At 41.5% G+C, this 23,983-nt stretch overlaps 1 protein-coding gene across 6 annotated transcripts in view; it reads right to left on the bottom strand.

The window, feature by feature from the left end:
- The window catches only part of LOC136866897 (zinc finger protein 708), a 169,196-nt gene that overhangs the window by 38,168 nt on the left and 107,045 nt on the right, over positions 1–23,983 (bottom strand). The gene's annotated exons all lie outside the window — the stretch shown is intronic.

Here is a 23,983-nt window from a genome sequence, read left to right as displayed (position 1 = left end):
CTCTGAAATTTCATTGAGATTGTGACTGGCGTTGAAGTATTGGTCTAGGTGTATGTAGTAATTTTCCATTATGTTGAGTAAAGGGCCTTTGTTTGCTAATTCGAGGATGTCCATGTCCTGTTCGATATTGGTGAAATTATGGTTATAATCATGCATGTGTTGGCCGATGGCTGAAAACCTGTTGTATTTTATTGCATTAGTGTGTTCGTGGTATCTGGTATTGAAGTTTCTACCGGTTTGTCCGATGTAGGATTTTTCACATGTGTTGCATTTGATCCTGTAAACTCCTGATTTTACAAAACTGCTGGTCTTGTTGATGTGTGAAGTATTGTGTAAGACGTTCGTGTTCTTATTGTTGGTTTTGAAGGCTATTTTAACGCCTTGTTTCTTGAAGGTATTGGTTAACTTGTAGATATCATTGTTGAACGTGAAGGTGGAGAATGTTAGAGGTTTAGTCACTTCTTTTTTGAGGGTAGTTTTAGGGCGATGTTTTTGTTTATTGATTATCCTTTCTATAAAATGATTGCTGAAGCCGTTGTATTTTGCAATTCCGCGAATTGTGTTAAGTTCGTTCTTTAGATCTTTCTTGGACATAGGTATGCTGAAGGCTCGGTGAACTAGGTTGTTGTATGTGGCTCGTTTGTGGGACTGGGGGTGCACTGAATCTTGGCGAATGGTGGAGGCTGTTTGAGTAGGTTTTCTGAATATTTTATAACTGAAAGAATCTGAGTTTCTAGTGATAGTTAAATCTAGGAAGTTGATTTTTTGATTTGATTCGGATTCTAGTGTGAATTTGATATGAGAATCAATAGTGTTGAGTTTTAAGAGGGTGGTGGAGGCATTAATTGATTGCTCATTCATGATTACGAAGACATCGTCAACATATCTGGCCCAAAAGAGAATGTTTTTAAATTCATTGTCAATTTTGGTGTGTTCGAGGAAGTCCAGGTATATTTCACTTTTCCGAGACAATTACCCTTTTTCCCGCACCCTTCAGCCCCGCCTTAAAAGCTCCCCACCCCCACCTCACCCCAAGCCACCCCCACTCTTCCTAACCCCCTCCTAACCCGCACGCGCCTGCCCTCCTCTCTGCCCACACTTCTCTCCCCGCCACCAATCGCACACCATCAGCTATACTACACACACCGCAGCGCGAGGTAAGCGTCCTTTCACTTTATGTTAACCTTTTCCTATCTCCATTTTTGTTTTTACTGACTTTCTCCATTTAAACAGGTCCAATTTGGTTTCCGCTAAGAACTGAGAATCAATACATCCACGCGCAGTTTCCACCTTCTTCTCAACCACAAATTCAAAAACAACAACTTCACGTCCAACAACCAACAACGCAACTGACCAACACAGCTTTAATACACCAAATACCTAATTTCTCCGCTTAAGTGATCAGTGTCAAGCCAACTCAACATTAAAAGAGTATCACTCTTTACTCTCCAGACTTTGTACATACTTGTATATATGTTTATATGTGTCATTTTACATTGTTTCTTTAGTACGAGGACTACTGACATCCACGAGGTTATATTTTACAACTCTAAGCACCCCACTAGTACTTTGTTCCAAACTTGTTTGTACATATATTATTATTTACTACTCACCTGTACCATACTAACATTTCTCATCTCATTACCAAACTTCATAATATAAAATCCATACGATTATTACAGTTAAAAATAACATGTTTTTAGGATACGACAAAATAATTATGTACGCTTTAATATGGCTGATGATGACCCCTAGGCGGGTCGAAACTAGTTCCATGTAATTTATAACATTGTAAATACATATTAGTACTGAATAGGTGGAAACCTTACTGTGTTACTATTCATATGTTATTCTCAGTTCAGTACGGACCAACAAAATGAAATTCATAACCCTTGATGATGTAGCCTACCAGGCAAAACAGAAAGCCTTTCAATATCTAGGCCTAAAATTAAAGATAGCCAAACTACGCAAAGACGTCGACTTCCTAAAACAATGTATATCACTTAACTTGACACCTAATTTTCTAAGAAGCAATAAAAAGAAACATCGGATTTCACCTCAAACCATCAAAACTCAAAACAAAACCAACAAAATATGGTTAAGAGACGAAATTAAATTCTTGCACAGAAAGAAATCTTTTTTGAATCAGAAATTATATGACGCTCACCTCGCAGCGACTAAACTACTTTCAAACGCACAATGGACACTTTTCTACCAACAAGTAGAGAACAAATTATTCCACGAACTAGCCAGAAAACAGTCAAACTTGGAGAATAAACTCAACAGGTTAAAGAACTCCCAACTACATAACCTTCAAACTAGAAACTCCAACAGAAACACGTTCGATTGTTCGCAGCTTCATCCAGCGGTCGTAAATCTATCAAACACGCCCTTAAGTGATATTGAACACTCAACTTTATCCAAAGGACCGAAACACAACTGGCCCAATTTGAACAGCCTCAACATAGCCGCTACTATGATCACAGAATCGGAGCTAGCCATTAGCAAAATGCCGGAAGATACGCAAAATGAGGTTAGAACCGATGTTAAAAGGAAACTGAACAATATCCTCTCCAACCTAACCAACCCCGCAAATAAGCTCAATAATAGAGACAAAATAGCTGAACGAAAACGCATATACGCCCTCAAAAAGAAAATCAAAGACAACGAACTCATCGTAACCAAAGCTGACAAAGGCAATGCAACAGTTATCATGGATAAAAAAGCATATATTGAAAAAACAAAAAACTTTTTCACAGACAGCTCATTTTCTATAATCAAAAAGGACCCCACCCAAAAAATTCAAAGACTACTTAAACAAACTCTAAAAAACACTTCATTTTTATTCACTGAACAGGAAAAATCCAAACTCATACATATGAACCCAGGACTCCCCACCGCTAAAGCTCTCCCCAAGATACACAAAGCTGGAGTTCCCATCCGCCCAATTATCAACTATAGACCAAGCCCCTTATACAAATTATCACAATTCATCCAACGTTTCCTAAGAAAAAATTATCAATTTTTATCCAAAAAGTTCATTAAAAACACATCAGAGCTAGTAGAAAAACTTAACAATTTCAATTTGCAACCGGATTACTCCATCCACTCTTTCGATATTGTAAACATGTACCCAAGCATACAAGTATCAAAATTAATTCCAATAATTAAAAACAATTTAAACAAAAACAGCCACTTAAGCAAACTAGAGACACAAGACTTTATCACAGTATTAAAACTAATCATCAACAACAACTTCTTCACTTTCGACAATGTTATATATCAACAAGATGGTTTGGCAATGGGATCACCGGCCTCAGGCATCTTAGCAGAAATATACCTGGACTTCCTCGAACACACCAAAATTGACAATGAATTTAAAAACATTCTCTTTTGGGCCAGATATGTTGACGATGTCTTCGTAATCATGAATGAGCAATCAATTAATGCCTCCACCACCCTCTTAAAACTCAACACTATTGATTCTCATATCAAATTCACACTAGAATCCGAATCAAATCAAAAAATCAACTTCCTAGATTTAACTATCACTAGAAACTCAGATTCTTTCAGTTATAAAATATTCAGAAAACCTACTCAAACAGCCTCCACCATTCGCCAAGATTCAGTGCACCCCCAGTCCCACAAACGAGCCACATACAACAACCTAGTTCACCGAGCCTTCAGCATACCTATGTCCAAGAAAGATCTAAAGAACGAACTTAACACAATTCGCGGAATTGCAAAATACAACGGCTTCAGCAATCATTTTATAGAAAGGATAATCAATAAACAAAAACATCGCCCTAAAACTACCCTCAAAAAAGAAGTGACTAAACCTCTAACATTCTCCACCTTCACGTTCAACAATGATATCTACAAGTTAACCAATACCTTCAAGAAACAAGGCGTTAAAATAGCCTTCAAAACCAACAATAAGAACACGAACGTCTTACACAATACTTCACACATCAACAAGACCAGCAGTTTTGTAAAATCAGGAGTTTACAGGATCAAATGCAACACATGTGAAAAATCCTACATCGGACAAACCGGTAGAAACTTCAATACCAGATACCACGAACACACTAATGCAATAAAATACAACAGGTTTTCAGCCATCGGCCAACACATGCATGATTATAACCATAATTTCACCAATATCGAACAGGACATGGACATCCTCGAATTAGCAAACAAAGGCCCTTTACTCAACATAATGGAAAATTACTACATACACCTAGACCAATACTTCAACGCCAGTCACAATCTCAATGAAATTTCAGAGAAACCCAACATACTCTTCGATCTATTCATCACTTTCCTCAGAAACAATAATGCAGCCAACCAAAACTCAATCCTAAGTCTAATCAAAGGTACTTTTCCGAGACAATTACCCTTTTTCCCGCACCCTTCAGCCCCGCCTTAAAAGCTCCCCACCCCCACCTCACCCCAAGCCACCCCCACTCTTCCTAACCCCCTCCTAACCCGCACGCGCCTGCCCTCCTCTCTGCCCACACTTCTCTCCCCGCCACCAATCGCACACCATCAGCTATACTACACACACCGCAGCGCGAGGTAAGCGTCCTTTCACTTTATGTTAACCTTTTCCTATCTCCATTTTTGTTTTTACTGACTTTCTCCATTTAAACAGGTCCAATTTGGTTTCCGCTAAGAACTGAGAATCAATACATCCACGCGCAGTTTCCACCTTCTTCTCAACCACAAATTCAAAAACAACAACTTCACGTCCAACAACCAACAACGCAACTGACCAACACAGCTTTAATACACCAAATACCTAATTTCTCCGCTTAAGTGATCAGTGTCAAGCCAACTCAACATTAAAAGAGTATCACTCTTTACTCTCCAGACTTTGTACATACTTGTATATATGTTTATATGTGTCATTTTACATTGTTTCTTTAGTACGAGGACTACTGACATCCACGAGGTTATATTTTACAACTCTAAGCACCCCACTAGTACTTTGTTCCAAACTTGTTTGTACATATATTATTATTTACTACTCACCTGTACCATACTAACATTTCTCATCTCATTACCAAACTTCATAATATAAAATCCATACGATTATTACAGTTAAAAATAACATGTTTTTAGGATACGACAAAATAATTATGTACGCTTTAATATGGCTGATGATGACCCCTAGGCGGGTCGAAACTAGTTCCATGTAATTTATAACATTGTAAATACATATTAGTACTGAATAGGTGGAAACCTTACTGTGTTACTATTCATAAGATATATACTTATCAGATATTGTAATAGGAGTTGAATCATGGTTGAGAGGTCCCTTCTCTATGCTTCTGTTCATCGTAGCAAGCATATGCACCAACATAGTTGGGGATGTGTGAGAACTGGTAAATGCAGCACGGGTGGAGTTTAAGGAAGCGCAGATTGTTACCAGTGGAATTCTGTGTAGAAGGGACACTGACTGGAGGGTGATTGGAGATTTAAATGCGACTATGGAGTGGGTATGTGGGAAACTGAGAGTGAGATTTCTAGATCCTAATGGGTGGGTAAGAGATAGGGATCTGCGCTCAGATGGCCTTTACTTAAACTGCAGTGGTACATATAAGTTAGGAAATTTGTTTAGAAGGTTTATAGGGAGGTACATTCAGAGAAATGGGGTGGCCTAGGGAGCGGTGTTAAGGGAACAGGGAACTGAAAATCAAGTGGGGATGACATAAAACTGTTAGCGCTCAACTGTATAAGTATTGTAAAGAAACGAATATAATTATACAATTTAATAGATATATACTTATGAGATATTGTAATAGGAGTTGAATCATGGCTGAGAGGTCCCTTCTCTATGCTTCTGTTCATCATAGCAAGTATATGCACCAACATAGTTGGGGATGTGTGAGATCTGGTAAATGCAGCACGGGTGGAGTTTAAGGAAGCGGAGATTGTTACCAGTGGAATTCTGTGTAGGAGGGACACTGACTGGAGGGTGATTGGGGATTTAAATGAGACTGTTGTTGTTTGAGTCGTCAGTCTATAGACTGGTTTGATGAAGCCCACCCCATGCCACTCTACATTGTGCTAACCTTTTTATTTCTACGTAACTACTGCCTCCTACATCTGCCCTAATCTGCTTGTCATATTCAAAGCTTGGTCTACCCCTACTGTTCTTACCACCTACACTTCCTTCAAAAACCAACTGCACAAGTCCTGCATGTCTTAAGATGTGTCCTATCATTCTATCTCTTCTTGTCAAATTTAGCCAAATCAATCTTCTCTCACCAATTCAATTCAGCATCTCTTCATTTGTGATTCGATCTATCCATCTCACCTTCAGCATTCTTCTGTAACACCACATTCCAAAGGCTTCTATTCTCTTTCTTTCTGAGCTAGTTATCGTCCATGTTTCACTTTTATACAATGCCACGCTCCACAAAAAAGTCTTCAAAAACATCTTTCTAATTCGTATATCAATGTTTGAAGTGAACAAATTTCTTTTCTTAAGAAAGCTCTTCCTTGCTTGTGCTAGTGTGCATTTTATGTCCTCCTTACTTCTGCCATCATTAGTTATTTTACTATCCAAGTAATAATATTCATCTACTTCCTTTAAGACTTCATTTCCTAATCTAATATTTCCTGCATCACCTGCCTTCGTTCAACTGCACTCCATTACTTTTGTTTTGGACTTATTTATTTTCATCTTGTACTCCTTACTCAAGACTTCGTCCATACCATTCAGCAGCTTCTTGAGATCTTCTGCAGTCTCAGATAAAATAACAATATCATTGGCAAATCTCAAGGTTTTGATTTCCTCTCCTTGGATTGTGATTCCCTCTCCAAATTCCTCTATGATTTCCTTTACTGCCTGTTCTATGTAAACACTGAAGAGGACGGAGGACAAAATGCAGTCTTGCCTCACTCCTTTCTGGATTGCTGCTTCTTTTTCAAAGCCCTTGATTCTTATCACTGCAGACTGTTTTTTATATAGATTGTAGACAATTCTTTGTTCTCGGTATCTGATCCCAATCACCATCAGAATCGTAAATAGCTTGGTCCAATCAACATTATCGAATGCCTTTTCTAGATCTACAAATGCCATGTCCTCCTTGATTTGATCCTCTAAGATCAGACATAAAGTCAGGATTGCTTCACGTATTCCTACATTTCTTCTGAAGCCAAACTGATCTTCTCCCAACTCAACTTCAACTTGTTTTTCCATTCATCTGTAAATAATACGTGTTAAAATTTTGCAGGCATGAGATACTAAACTAATGGTGCTGTAGTTTTCCCACCTGTCAGCACCGGCCTTCTTGGGAATAGGTATAACAACATTCTGCCAAAAATTGGATGGGACTTCTCCTGTCTTATACATCTTACACACTAAATGGAATAGCCTTGCCTTGCTGCTTTCTCCTAAGGCGGCCAGTAATTGAGAAGGAAAGTCATCAATTCCAGGTGCCTTGTTCCTATTTAGGTCTCTCACAGCTCTGTCAAACTCTGACCTCCAAATAGGGTCTCTCATTTTATCAGAATTAACAGCCTCTTCTTGTTCCAGAACCAAATTATCTACATCTTTACCTTGATACAACTGTTGGATATGTTCTTGCCATCTTTCTGCTTTGTCTTCTTTCCCCAGAAGTGGCTTTCCATCTGAGCTCTTAATATTCATGCACCTAGATTTCCTTTCTCCAAAGGTAGATGTTGAATAATCTTCGAATTTCTTTTCAAAAAGGCTAGGGTCACAACAGATAGGGAATCTGCCACATGGGCGACTGCCCTAAATGCAGGTCAGTAGTGATTGATTGAAGGTTTCCTTGATTTTCCTATATGCAGCTACTACTGTACCTTTCCCAGGACCATACAACCATCGACATCCTTCCACTTCTCCCTCAGCCATTCTTCCTTAGATACCTTGCACTTTCTATCCACTTCATTCTTTAATTGCCTGTATCCTTTTCTGCCCTCTTCATTTCCAGCATTCTTGTATTTTCGCCGTTCATCAATCAGGTCTAGCATCTCCTTTATCCACTGATTCTTAGTTCAACTTTTCTTCCTTCCTAACATTCTTCAGCAGCTCTACTGACTTCATTTTTCATGACTATCCACTCATCCTCTATTGTGTTTCCTTCAGCCTTTTCATTTAGTCCTGGAGCAACATGTTCCTTGAAACAATCCCTCACACTCTTTTCCTTCAACTTGTCTAAAACCCATCTTTTTGCATTCTTTCTTTTCTTCAATTTCTTCAACTTCAGAAGGCATTTCATGAGCAACAAGTTGTGGTCAGAGTCCATGTCTGCTCCTGGGAAAGTTTTGCAATCCAACACCTGGTTTCTGAATCTCTGCCTAATCATAATGAAGTCTATTTGATACCTTCCAGTGTCTCCAGGTCTCGTACACGTATACAGCCATCGTTTGTGGTGTTTAAACCAAGTATTGGCAATGACTAAATTATGATCAGTGCAGAATTCAACAAGCCAACTTCCTCTTTTGTTCTTTTGTCCCAATCCAAATTCTCTTACTGTATTACCTTCTCCTCCTTGGCCTTCCACTGCATTCCAGCCTCCCATCACACTTAGATTCTTGTCACCTTTTACATATAGTATTAAATCTTCTATCTCTTCATATATTCTTTCGATTTCTTCATCATCCGCTGAACTAGTAGTCATATAGACCTGCACTATTGTGGAGGGCATTGGTTTGGTGTCGACCTTGACAACAATAATTTTTTCACTGTGCTGGTCATAGTAGCTTACCCGCTGCCTCACTTTTTTTCATTATGAAACCAACTCCTGCATTTCCCCCGTTTGATTTTGTGTTGATAATTCAGTAGTCGCCTGACCAAAAATTCTGTTCTTCCTGCCAACGTACTTCACTTATACCAACTACATCTAACTTTAGTCTAACCATGTCCCTTTTCAGATTCTCTAACTTACCACAACGATTCAAAATTCTAACATTCCACGCTCCGACACGCAGAATGTCAGTATCCATCTTCCTGATGATCGCCCCCTCTCGTGTAGTGCCCACCCGGAGATCTGAATGGAGGACTAGTTTACCTCCGGAATATTTTACCCGGGAGGAAGCCATCATCAGTACATCATTCATACAGAGAGAGCTGCATGTACTCGGGAGTTAGTTACGGCTGTAGTTTCCCGTTGCTTTCAGCTGTGTAGCAGTATCAACACAGCTAAGCCATGTTGAGTATTATTACAATACCATATCAGTCAATCATCTAGACTGCCACCCTTGCAACTTCCGAAAAGCTGCTACCCCTCATTCGATGGACCGTTCGTTAGTCTGATCTCTCAACAGATACCCATCCAATATGTTTGCACCTGTGGCTCAGCTATCTGCATCATTGGGACACGCAAGCCTTCCCACTGCGGCAAGGTCACTTGGTTCATAGAGGAGGTGAGACTACAGAGTGGGAATGTGGGAAACTGGGAGTGACATTTCTACATTTTTATGGGTGGGTAGGAGATAGGGATCTGCGCTGAGATGGCCTTCACTTAAAATGCAGTGGTAGATATATGATAGAAAATTTGTTTGGAAAGGAAATAGGGAGGTACATTCAGGGATACGGGGTTGTCTACAGAACGGTGATAAGGGTACAGAGAGCTGGATGTCAAGTAGGGATGACATAAAAAAGTTATTGTTGAACTGTAGAAGTATTATAAAAAAAAGGAATAGAATTAAGTAATTTAACAGACATACACTTACCAGATATTGTAACAGGAGTTGAATTATGGCTGAGAAATGATATAATGGATGCAGAAAAATTCTCACGGAACTGGAGTGTGTATCGTAGAGATAGGATAGGAATGGTGGGAGGGCGAGTATTCATTCTGGTGAATGAAGAATTTGTAAGCTACAAAAAAGTTAAAGATGAAAAATACGAAATTCTAGATGCAAGGCTCAAGTCTAAAGATAACAGGCAACTTGATATCTTTGGAGTGTACAGACCGGGAAAGGGTAGCACTGATGCGGATTTGGAATTATTTGATAGGATAGTCAGCTATGTGGGAAACGACATGGAAAGAAATGTGATTGTAGCGGGAGATCTGAATTTGCCAGATGTCAATTGGGAAGGAAATGCGAACGACAGGGAGCATGACCAACAAATGGCAAATAAGTTAATATGGGAAGGACAGCTGATTCAAAAAGTGATGAAACCAACTAGAGGGAAAAATATCCTGGATGTGGTGCTGGTAAAACCATATGAGCTCTAAAGAGAAACCGAAGTAATAGATGGCATTAGTGATCATGAAGATGATTTTGTCGTAGTTAAAAATAAATGTGTTAGAAAGGAAGGTCTTAAAAGTAGGACTATTAGGTAGTACCATATGGCTGATAAAGCAGGCATGATTCAGTTTTTAAAAAGTAATTATGATCGGTGGAAAACGGTAAATAAAAATGTAAACAGGCTCTGGGATGGGTTTAAAGAAATTGTTGAGGAATGCGAAAACAGGTTTGTACCTTTAAAGGTGGTAGGAATGGTAAAGACCCACCTTATTATAATAGAGAAATAACAAGAGTAATAATGAGGTGCAGTTTGGAAAGAAATGGAGTTAGAAATTGAAGGAACTTACTAGGAAATTGAATCTAGCAAAGAAGGAAGCTAAGGAAAACATGATGGGAAGCATAATTGGCAGTCATACAAATTTTAGTGATAAATGGAAGGGTATGTATAGGTATTTTAAGGCAGAAACAGGTTCCAAGAAGGACATTCCAGGAATAATTAATGAACAAGGGGAGTGTGAACATTAGGATGTTCAAAAGGCAGAAGTATTCAGTCAGCAGTATGTAAAGATTGTTGGTTACAAAGATAATGTCCAGATAGAGGAGGAGACTAATGTTAAAGAAGTATTAAAATTTAAATATCATAACAATGACATTTACAATAAGATACAAAAGTTTAAAACTAGAAAAGCAGCTGGAATTGATAAGATTTCTGGGGATATACTAAAGACAATGGGTTAGGATATAGTACCATATCTGAAGTACTTATTTGATTATTGTTTGCTTGCAGGAGCTATACCAATTGAATGGAGTGTTACATAAAGGTGAAAATTACAGGCCAGTATGTTTGACATGCATTGCATGTAAGCTTTGGGAAGGTATTCTTTCTGATTATATTAGACACTAGTTGATGTACGCGTGCTTCACTATGGAATTCTACATTTGTATACGGAATTCTAGTGTACACGTTGTGATCAAGATTTTGTTAAATTGCAAAGCTCTACGTTACCCTAGAAACGCGACGGGGAAGTCACCAAACATCTTTTCTCATATGAAGACTGAGTTAGGGAATTTTCACTGTAATGGTAGACCCGCTTGCATACCATCAGTCACAATCATGTTGGGGAGTTTTCATTATAATGGTAGACACACACTCTCCACCTGTCTTTTTACATCCTCAGAAAGACTGTCTTAGTGGTTTTCCCAGCTGAAATGAACATAATTACAATGACGTCAGTAGGAATGACACGATTAAAAGCAATGCTTCCATATGAAATACTCGATCAAATGAAACGCCACACATTTTCTCATTTTTAACGAACAGGACTACTCTATGATCTAACAGTCCAAAGTTCCAGAGCTGGAATGACCAAGCCGCAGACAGCCGTGATTCGATAACACTCTTCATCTTTTTTCGGTGGGGAGAGGGTCAAATAGTTGAGATTCCCAGGGCAAAAACTATGCCCTTTTACTAATCTGTTTCCTAGGAGTACCCCATGAGTCGGAAAATATCAATTCACTACACTGGCAGCGGAAAAATCCGTCTGACTTGGAGGCAAATTTTTCCTCTAAGCCAGAGGAGAAACACCCTCTTCACTGATAATTTGGAATAAAATGAATGTAGGATTTAATAAATGTGATGAGGAAGAAGCTCTTCATAAGAAACGGCTCTTTTCAGAGTTGAATTTTGAGTTATTTATTGAATTGTGGTGCTATAATTTGGAATAGGCCTAAACTGTTATTGCAGACCAGGCCATACTATTACTACCACCATCACTACTACTACTACTACTACTACTACTACTACTACTACTACTACTACTACTACTACTACTACTACTAAGACAGCCTCTGCCTTAAGTATGCACACTGCTCATTCAAAATCGCACGTCAGAGTAGGGATTGAATAACTGGAATATTAAAAAGAACCAGTGTGTTACGTACCAGCTGTATCAGAATATGTATGAACCAGAGGAATGGCATGCTAAAGAAGAAAGTTTTCTAACTCCCCGGATATTTCCTGCCAATATTCAGTCAGGCTATTATACTCAGTACGACACAGTAATCTCATCTATCGGAGCTGAGAGGCAGCATAAGATACAAATAACAAACAATGGTCAATGTAATGTTATTGTTGATCAATGTTATGCGCTTTCGATATTGTAGGCCTTCACATTTAGTTTTCTTCCGAATCTGAAATACCACTCATCATAGTCGGTGCGGTAAAACTGAATAAAACATAAATGGTTGGAAACTGTATTCTCTGTAACTTTTGTTATGTAGCACTTTTCAATAGGACCAATAACATAGGTATTTAAAAATTAAATTTTAGGTGCATTCCCCTAAACTACAATTTTATCCAGGGTGAATACAATTGTTTACAGCTTAGACTGTAGTTTCTTATTTCCCAACTCTATGTACTGATTTTCATTAAATTCTGTTAACCCATTTTCTCGTGGCTTGGCGTCGATATGGACTAAGCAACAAAACTACAAATTCTTGGATATCGGTGTTACCATAGCCGGTATGGTAAAAATGTATGACATAAATGGTCGGAAATTTAATTCTATATAACTTTGGTTATGTAGTATTTATCGATACGACCACTAATAACATAAATATTTGAGAATTATATTTTAGGCCTTTCCCTAAACTACCATTTCACTCAGCGTGAGTAAAATTATTTATAGGCTAGATTGTAGCGACTTATTCTCCGACTTTGCACACAAATTTGTATTAAGATAGGACCACCATTAACATAACTATTTGAAAATTAAATTTTAGCCCTTCCCCTAAACTACCATTTCTATCAGCATGAATAAAATTATTTGTAGCTTAGATTGTAGAACTAATTCTCCGACTTTGTATACCGATTTTCATTAAATTCTCTTTAGCCGTTTTCTAGTAATGTGTGTATCTACATACAGACAGACAGACAGACAGAAATTACAGAAAAGTAAAAAGTGTATTTCTTTGTTACTGTGGTCATGCCCGATACAGAAATACCATTCTTTCCAAAATCTGAGCAATGTACAGACAAAACTCTTATTTTATATATATAGAAGTTCGTGAAATTAATAACTGGTTCGATAGAAGGCAGTTCGGTTTTAGGAAAGGTTATTCCACTGAAGCTCAACTTGTGGGATTCCAGCAATATATAGCAGATATTTTGGATTCAGGAGGTCAAACAGACTGTATTGCAGTTGATCTGTCTAAAACATTTGATAGGGTGGATCATGGGAGACTACCGGCAAAAATGAGTGCAAGTGGACTAGACAAAGGAGTGACTGAATGAGTTGCTATATTTCTAGAAAATAGATCTCAGGGAATTAGAGTAGGCCAAGCTTTATCTGACCCTGGAAAACTTAAGCGGGGAATTCCTCAGGGCAGTATTATTGGACCTTTATGTTTTCTTATATATATAAAAATAATATGAGTAAAGAAGTGGAATGAGAGGCAAGGTTTTTTGCAGATGATGTTATTCTGTATAGAGTAATAAATAAGTTACAAGATTGTGAGCAACTGCAACTTGACGTCGATAATGTTGTAAGATTGACAGCAGGCAATGGTATGTTGATAAACAGGGTTGAAAGTCAGGTTGTGAGTTTCACAAATAGGAAAAGTCCTCTCAGTTTTAATTACTGTGTTGATGAGGTGAACGTTCCTTTTGGGGATCACTGCAAGTATCTAGGTGTTGATACAAGGAAAGATCTTCATTGGGGTAATCACATAAATGGGATTGTAAATAAAGGGTACAGATCTCTGCACATGGTTATGAGGGTGTTTAGGGGTTGTAGTAAGGATGTAAAGGAGAGGGCATATAAGTCTCTGGTAAGACCCCAACTAGAGTATGGTTCCAGTGTATGGGACCCTCACCAGGATTACCTGATTCAAGAACTGAAAAAAAAAATCCAAAGAAAAGCAGCTCAATTTTTTCTGGGTGATTTCCGACAAAAGATTAGTGTTGCAAAAATGTTGCAAAGTTTAGGCTGGGAAGAATTGGGAGAAAGGAGATGAGCTGCTCGACTAAGTGGTATGTAATACCAACATAAATGGTCCGTTATTGGACATTATAAATTTTCCAGCCTTCGAGTTGTCAGCAGGGAGATGGCGTGGAATGACATTAGTAGACGAATAAGTTTGAGTGGTATCTTTAAAAGTAGGAAAGATCACATTATGAAGATAAAGTTGGAATTCATGAGGATAAATTGGGGCAATATTCATTTATAGGAAGGGGAGTTAGGGATTGGAATTACTTACCAAGGGAGATGTTCAATAATTTTCCAATTACTTTGAAACCATTTAAGAAAAGGCTGGGAAAACAACAGATAGGGAATCTGCCACCTGGACGACTGCCCTAAATGCAGATCAGTAGTGACTGATTTTAAAATTAGTTTCATTCAGTGTTACATTTTACTGTGTTATTTGCTGCGCATTACTCTCAATATAAGGACTACGCCTCACCTACTGAATGGGTCTTCACCTCACCTACTAAGCAGGACTGTGCCTCAGCTACTAAGCAGGACGGCATCTCACCTTTTGAGCAGGACTGCACCTCACCTACTAAGCAGGACTGCACCTCACTTACTTAGCAGGACTGCACCTCACCTACTGAACAGGTCTGCACCTCACCTACTGAGCAGGACTGAGCCTCAAATTCTGAGCAGAAGTGCACCTCAAATACTGAGCAGGACTGCTCCTGATCTACTGAGCAGGACTGCGCCTCACCTTCTGAGCAGGAATTTGCCTCGCCTTCTAAGGAGGACTGTGCCTCACCTACCAAGCAGGACAGCGCCTGATCTACTAAGCAGGACTGGGCCTCACCTACTGAGCAGGACTGCACCTCACCTTCTGAGCAGGACTGCACCTCACCTACTAAGCAGGACGGCACCTAACCTTCTGAGCAGGACGGTGCCCCACCTACAGAGCAGGACTGTACCTGATATACTGAGTAGGACTATGCTTCACCTACTCTTCAGGACTGCGCCTGATCTACTGAGCAGAACTGTGCCTCACGTTCTGAGGAGAACTGTACCTCACCTATTGAGCAGGACTGTGCCTCACCTACTAAGCAGGACCGCACCTCACTTACTGAGCAGGACTGCGCCTCACCTACTGAGCAGAACTGTGCCTCACCTATGAGCAGAACTGTGCCTCACCTTACATGTTATGATTCTCATATTTTGGTCCGTATTGAAATGTACAATGCAGTCAAGTAAATATGAAAGTTTATTTGTTCCACCTTTTCAATATATAAAAAGAATTTTTAAAATTAAAACTGTAGGGACATGTTTCGCTCTTCAATCAAGAGCATCATCAGCCTATATCTCAAACTGAAAGGTAAATCATCAGGTACAGTTTTAATTTTTTTAATTCTTTTTATGTATTGAAAAGGTGGAACAAATAAACTTCCATATTTATTTGACTTTATTGTGCCTCACCTACCGAGCAGTACTGCGCCTCACACACTGAGCAGGACTGTGCCTCACCTACTGAACAGAACTGTGCCTCACCTACTGAGCAGAACTGTGCTTCGCCTTCTGAGCAGTACAGCGCCTCACTTACTGAACAGGACTGAGCCTCACCTACTGAGCAGGACTGTGCCTCACCTACTGAGCAGAACTGTGCCTCACATACTGAGCAGGACTGCACCTCACCTATTGAGCAGGACTGTGCTTCACCTACCGAGCAGGACTGCACCTCACCTAATGAGCAGGACTGCACCTCACCTAATGAGCAGGACAGTGCCTCAAATTCTGAGCAGAACTGCGCCTCACCCACTGAGCAGGACTGTGCTTCACCTACTGAGCAGCACTGAGCCTCAGCTACTGAGCATGACTGAGCCTCACCTACTGAGCAGGACTGTGCATGATCTACTGAGCAGGACTGAGCCCCAACCACTTAGCAGAAATGAGCCTCAAATTCTGAACAGGACTGCACCTCACCTACTGAGCAGGACTGAGCCTCAAATTGTGAGCAGACATGCACCTCAAATACTGACCAGGACTGCACCTCAAATACTGAGCAGGACTGCATCTCACCTTCTGAGCAGGACTTTGCCTCACCATCTGAGCAGATATTCAACTCAAATTCTGAGCAGGACTGCACCTCACCTATTGAGCAGGTCTGCGCTTCACCTACTGAGAAGGACTGCGCCTCGCCTTCTGAGCAGGACTTTTTCCTCACCCACTGAGCAGGACTGAGCCTCGCCTACTGAGCAGGACTGCTCACCTACTGAGCAGGACTGTGCCTCACCTTCTGAGCAGGACTGCGCCTCACCTACTAAGCAAGACTGCACCTGATCGACTGAACAGGACTGCACCTCATATTCTGAGCAGAACTGCTTGTCACCTACTGAGCAGGACTGAGCCTCACCTACAGAGCACAACTGCACCTCACCTACTGAGCAGGACTGCGCTGCACCTACTGAGCAGAACTGCTTCTCACCTACTGAACAGGACTGAGCCTCACCTAGTGAGCAGAACTGTGCCTCACCTTCTGAGCAGGACTGTGCCTCACCTTCTGAGCAGGACTGCGCCTCACCTACTAAGCAAGACTGCACCTGATCGACTGAACAGGACTGCACCTCATATTCTGAGCAGAACTGCTTGTCACCTACTGAGCAGGACTGAGCCTCACCTACAGAGCACAACTGCACCTCACCTACTGAGCAGGACTGCGCTGCACCTACTGAGCAGAACTGCTTCTCACCTACTGAACAGGACTGAGCCTCACCTAGTGAGCAGAACTGTGCCTCACCTTCTGAGCAGGACTGTGCCTCACCTTCTGAGCAGGACTGCGCCTCACCTACTAAGCAAGACTGCACCTGATCGACTGAACAGGACTGCACCTCATATTCTGAGCAGAACTGCTTGTCACCTTCTGAGCAGGACTGTGCCTCACCTTCTGAGCAGAACTGCTTGTCACCTACTGAGCAGGACTGAGCCTCACCTACAGAGCACAACTGCACCTCACCTACTGAACAGGACTGAGCCTCACCTACTGAGCACGACTGCGCCTCACCTTCTGAGCAGGACAGAGCTTCACCTACTGAGCAGGACTGCACAACACCTACTGAGCAGGACTGCGCAACACCTTCCAAGCAGGAATGTGTCTCAGCTAATGAGCAGGACTGCACCTCACCTACTGAGCAGGATTGCACCTCACCTTCTGAGCAGGACTGCACCTCACCTACTGAGCAGGACTATGCCTCACCTACTGAGCAGGACTATGCCTCACCTACTGAGCAGGACTGCACCTCACCTTGTGAGCAGGAGTATGCCTCACCTACTGAGCATGACAGCGCCTGACCTTCTGAGCAGGACTGCACCTCACATACTGAGCAGGACTGAGCATCACCTATGGAGCATGACTGTGCCTCACCTACTGAACAGGACTGTGACCCACCTACTGAGCAGGACTGAGCCTCACCTGATCAGGACTGAGCCTCACCTACTGAGCAGGATCAAGCCTCACCCTCCGAGCAGGACCAAGCCTCACCTACTGAGAAGGACTGCGCCTCACCTTCTGAGCAGGACTGCGCCTCACCTTCTGAGCAGGACAGAGCTTCACCTACTGAGCAAGACTGCGCAACACCTACTGAGCAGGACTGCACCTCACCTTCCAAGCAGGAATGTGTCTCAGCTAATGAGCAGGACTGCACCTCACCTACTGAGCAGGACTGCACCTCACTTACTTAGCAGGACTGCACCTCACCTACTGAGCAGGACTGCACCTCACCTACTGAGCAGGACTGCACCTCACCTTCTGAGCAGGAGTATGCCTCACCTACTGAGCAGGACTGCACCTCACCTACTGAGCAGGATTGCACCTCACCTACTGAGCAGGACTGCACCTCACCTTGTGAGCAGGAGTATGCCTCACCTACTGAGCAGGACTGCACCTCACCTTGTGAGCAGGAGTATGCCTCACCTACTGAGCAGGACTGCACCTCACCTTGTGAGCAGGAGTATGCCTCACCTTCTGAGCAGGACTGCACCTCACCTACTGAGCAGGACTATGCCTCACCTACTGAGCAGGACTATGCCTCACCTACTGAGCAGGACTGCACCTCACCTTGTGAGCAGGAGTATGCCTCACCTACTGAGCAGGACTGCACCTCACCTTGTGAGCAGGAGTATGCCTCACCTACTGAGCAGGACTGCACCTCACCTTGTGAGCAGGAGTATGCCTCACCTTCTGAGCAGGACTGCACCTCACCTACTGAGCAGGACTATGCCTCACCTACTGAGCAGGACTGCACCTCACCTTGTGAGCAGGAGTATGCCTCACCTACTGAGCATGACAGTGCCTGACCTTCTGAGCAGGACTGCACCTCACCTACTGAGCAGGACTGAGCCTCACCTACTGAGCAGGACTGTGACTCACCTACTGAGCAGGACTGAGCCTCACCTACTGAGCAGGACCAAGCCTCACCCTCTGAGCAGGACCAAGCCTCACCTACTGAGAAGGACTGCGCCTCACCTTCTGAGCAGGACAGAGCTTCACCTACTGAGCAGGACTGCACAACACCTACTGAGCAGGACTGCACCCCACCTTCCAAGCAGGAATGTGTCTCAGCTAATGAGCAGGACAGCACCGCACCTACTGAGCAGGACTGCACCTCACCTTCTGAGCAGGACTATGCCTCACCTACTGAGCAGGACTGCACCTCACCTTGTGAGCAGGAGTATGCCTCACCTACTGAGCATGACAGCACCTGACCTTCTGAGCAGGACTGCACCTCACCTACTGAGCAGGACTGAGCCTCACCTATGGAGCATGACTGTGCTGCACCTACTGAACAGGACTGTGACTCACCTACTGAGCAGGACTGAGCCTCACCTACTGAGCAGGACCAAGCCTCACCCTCTGAGCAGGACCAAGCCTCACCTACTGAGAAGGACTGCACCTCACCTTCTGAGCAGGACTGCACCTCACCTTCTGAGCAGGACTGGGCCTCACCTACTGAGGAGGACTGCACCTCACCTTCTGAGCAGGAGAACTCTAAGCCACTCCACAAGGCTGACTTGGTCAATGTCAGGACTCAGAAAGAAAGACTACTCGGGCTGATTGAGCAGCACACATCTACTCAGCGATGGTAGAATTTCGCTTTCTCTTGGGCAAGAGCCTGTCTACATAGCTCGGCCATGAGTCATGTAGCAGAATTCAAAACCTCTGTGAATATGCTCGATAGACAGGCATCTTTTATTGTTTAAGGCAAAATGAATGTAAGACGTTCTCCATAAAACTTTGTGGTCAGTAGTGACTAATTCTTTTGAATGCAGCCTTGCTACATATTTTGCTGAGTCTCAGTTTGTTTGAATACTGTTCAACTGAATGAGCCAGTTCAATACTGGGATACCTGCTTAATTCATTAATAGCTTCCAAGTTTGATATCAATACAGTTAAAGCTTGTAAATCATAAACTTCCACCCAGAGAATAGTCACCTTCAAGGATATTATTCAATTTCTTAAAAATGGGTGTCAGATTCTGAAAATGAAATGAAATTGAAAACCTACAACATTTTTTCCAGTCTATGACCGGGTCAAGGATGTACAGCATAGGCTATTATTACAATGGGGTCACCACTCCGAAGGTGATTTATTAATGAAATGGTGAGTGCTGCTGGAAGGAAGGATGACAGGAAAACCGGACTACCCGGAGAAAAACCTGTCCCGCCTCTGCCTTGTCCAGTACAAATCTCACATGAAGTGACCGGGATTTGAACCATGGTTATCAGCTCTGAGAGGCTGATGAGCTCCCATCTGAACCACGGAGGCTGGTGTCAGATTCTATCTGCTGTTAATGCCCAACTAAGTAATAATAGCTCAACTACTAAATCACAAGATGTTCATAAATTTATCAAATTTAATTCTAAATTGTTCCCCAACTCAAACTTTTACCATTCAATATTCAGCCCTTAAATGTCTCTTGTGTCCAGAGAAACACCCTTTGTATTACTGTTCAAACTTTAAGGTATTGACTACAGATGACACACATAAATTTCTTCAGGAACATAAATGCTGTTTTAATTGTTCATCCACTAACCACCTATTAAACGAATGTGGCTCTTCATGCCTCTGTGCTCATTGCAGAGCAAAACATCATTCTCTAAAACATAGACCAAATCCTAAAAAGTCTCCCTGCACCCAGTTCAGAATAGTACTCCATCTACTAGTGCACAAACGTTTACTCAAAATGCTACTTCTATGAGAGCTTCCCAAGTATTCTTGTCTACTGCTACTGTGAAGGTGCAAGATGCTCAAGGACACCAGATACCAGCTAGATGTCTGCCGGATAATGCTGCTATGCATCATTTCATACGTAAAAGTTTAATAAATCGGTTGGGGCAGAGAAAATTCCAACAACTAGAGAGGTTTCAGGCATTAACAAGAGTGCTAATTAGATTTCAAATTTTGAGAGACTTTCTATTAAGGGCTCTTTAGAAGAAGGTTTTTCGTTCAATGCCAATTGTCTGGCCATTGAAGCAATAGGTAGTAATACCCCTCCTACTTCATTCAACATAGAGGAATGGGTTATTCCTGATCATGTTAAGTCGGAAGATCTTTTCTTTTTTTTTAAATTCTACGGTTGATCTTTTACTAGGTGCTGATATGTTCCGGAAAGAATTTTTAGCAGAAAAGGTCTTTATTTTGCCTGGCATTTTTGCCCAACAGACAAAACATTGTTGGATCCTAACAAGACATCATCCAAAAAAAATGGGAGCAATCCACACCCAATGCCACTTCATACTGGCTAATACCCAGTTCGATTTAGAACGATTCTGGACTTTAGAAAATTATGATTGTAAAACCAGTCATTATTTCCAAGAGGAAGAGTTTTGTGAAAGCTTATTTCAAGAAACTACTTAATGCAATTCAAAAGGTAGATTTAGAGTCCAGCTTGCAACTCAATATTTAGAGTTCATATGAGGCATTAAATCACATGGAAGTGGTTTCAAAAACTGAGGATCTATTTTCTTCCATACCTGAAAGTCCAGTATATCTTAATTACCATCCTGTTTGGAAGGATGAGGTAGCTCGGTACAAGATAAGAGTCTTCTTTAATGGTTCGGCTTTAGATTCTCAGGGCCTTTCCTTAAATGACACCTTACTATCTGGCCCCGCCATTCAGACTGATTTATTCATCGTTCTTCTTAACATTTGTTTGTTTTCTGTTGGTATCTTTGCTGACATTGATCCTGCACAGAGAATCCTCTGACATGATGTTGATCAAAAACCCTCTGCCTTCCTAGTTCAAAGTGAATTTGATGGTCATTTGTTTCACCCTGAAGCTCTTTGTTCTTCCCTTTATGTTGACGATTTTTATCTTCTTCTCCTTCTGTATAAAATGCTGTATGCACATCTCAGGACCTGACAAAATTGTTAAAAAGGGGAGGTTTTGCAAGCTCACTGTACTTTGATTCAATCTCACTTACTATATTACCATCCTGGGAGAACACACATCTTAAGGACTTGAAATTATCTACCTGTTCCAGTTTGTTTTACCAATCAGACATTCAATTTTCTGTCCGGCTCCATGGCTAAATGGTTAGCATGCTGGCCTTTGGTCACAGGGGTCCCGGGTTTGATTCCTGGCAGAGTCGGGAATTTTAACCTCCATTGTTTAATTTCGCTGGCACGGGGGCTTGGTGTATGTGTCGTATTCATCATCATTTCATCTTCATTACAATGTGCAGGTTGCTTATGGGAGTCAAGTCGAAAGAACTCAAACTGTTCAAATATTCATATTCAGATGTTAAGTAAGCAGCTGCACAAAATATAATTAGCCTACTTTCTTCTGTCTGTATGTATGCCTACCCCTCAGTCTCGTTTCTTGATACTGGGTCGAGATTAGATGAGAATAATTTATACAGCATGTTTCTATGGCCGGAAGCCCTTCCTGCCACCAACCTCAGGTGAGGAGCTAATGAAGACGAAATGTGTCATAGTGAATGAAATTAGGTAAAGGGTGCGAGGACTCAGCTAGGAACTGTACCGGCATTTGCCTGGAAGTGAAAATATTAAACCACAGAAATCTATTCTGAGAAGAGCCAATGGTGGTGGGATTTGAACCCCACGCATTTCACGAATGTAGAGCTTGGCTCCATGGCCGTAGTGCATTAAAGCGCGTGGCCACTCAGCCTACTTTCACCTATATAAATAAAATTATAATTTTTGCCTGTATGCTCGGATTAGATGTACAAGATTCCAGAACTTAATGTTAAGAAAATGTTTAGATTAAAATAAGTTGAACAAATGATAATTCTATAATGATAGCACGAAAAGATTATATTGCATTCAGAAAATAGTGGATTCGAATCCCATTGTCGGTAGCCCTGAAGATGGCTTTCTGTGGTTTCCTATTTTCACAACAAGCAAATATTGGGGCTGTACCTTAATTAAGGCCATTTCCTTCCCACTCCAAGCCCCTTCCTATCCCTTTGTCGCCGTAAGACCTATCTGTGTCGCTGTGACATAAATCCAGTGGTAAAACAAACCCATGTCGCCAAACATCCCTGACTTTTCTATAAATTTCTGTAAGAGTATCCATTGTATAAAGCATAAGGCTTGCCTTTCTTCGTCTCATTGACCTGCATGTTGTAAGTAAGCATGCAGATAGAATAACAACAAAAGCTACGTCAACAATGGATGTCTACAGCTGGAATAATTACAGTATGTTAAAAAGTATAGACTAATATTACCTCAAAAAATGTTGAAGAGAGAGGGTAAGGGTTGGAAGAATCCTTATCACACAGTTGTGTGGAGTATGCCCTAATTAGCAGTCTCCTTGCTGCATTGATGATGGAAAACCCTGACAGGCATCTGATAATTTTACAGTGATCGCAAATAGAATGCCACTCACACTGAACTTCTTGTGACAAGATCTAACTCTGAAGTGAAGTGAGAGGTTTGGCAACTCTCAACAAGACGAGCCGGCCAGAAGATTTATCACCATGGCAACCGCAGTTGCCCCACCCTCGTTTCCATGGCAACCATACCCCCACTCCCTTTATCCTGCAACGGCAAGCAGTAAACGGACCTCCCTCTACAAAATGTCAGACGCCAACTTTCGTTATTAGAAGTATAGCCTTTCCAGGTTATTACCAAAATCTTCCCACTACTTCTTTTAGGAGTCAATAAGTATTTGTTTCACTCTGTTTCTTTCAGCTACGTACAATTCCCTGTCTGCATCCGCCCTTCTTTGGAGTCATTTCTGATAAGACTTCTTTTTACGTTTACAAGCTGCTCTCACTTCATCATTCCACCAAGATGATCGCTTATTCCCATCTTTACACACAGTTGTTCCTAGGTATTCCCTTGCTGTTTCTACTACAGCATCTCTGTATGCCACCAATTAAATTTCTTTCTATATCCTGAACCAGCTTATTGCCCACTGTTCGGAAGGAAAGTGAGAAGGAAACGGCCTTAATCATATCCTTGTATTTATGTCTAATTCCTTGTCCTGGAGATTTTCTACCCTTATTCGTTTTCAGACAGACCTCACTTTCTCCATCCTAGGCCTAGAGATACTCAGTTCACTACAGATAAAATAGTGGTCTGTATCATCGAAAAATAATTGGAAAACCCATACATTCCTAATGGATTTCCTGAATTAGAAGATGGTTACAGCATAATCTATTATGGATCTGGTACGCCTATCCTCCCATGTGTAGTGGTGAAGAGTCTTATGCTTGAAGTATGTATTCGTAACTGCTAAACCTATACTAGCACAGAAGTTCAGCAAACG

The sequence above is a fragment of the Anabrus simplex genome, chromosome 3, assembly GCF_040414725.1.
Source record: "Anabrus simplex isolate iqAnaSimp1 chromosome 3, ASM4041472v1, whole genome shotgun sequence".
Classification (NCBI taxonomy): Eukaryota; Metazoa; Arthropoda; class Insecta; order Orthoptera; family Tettigoniidae; genus Anabrus; species Anabrus simplex.
The sequence above is the reverse complement of the archived record's forward strand: the minus strand, read 5'-3'. Positions and strand labels throughout refer to the sequence as shown.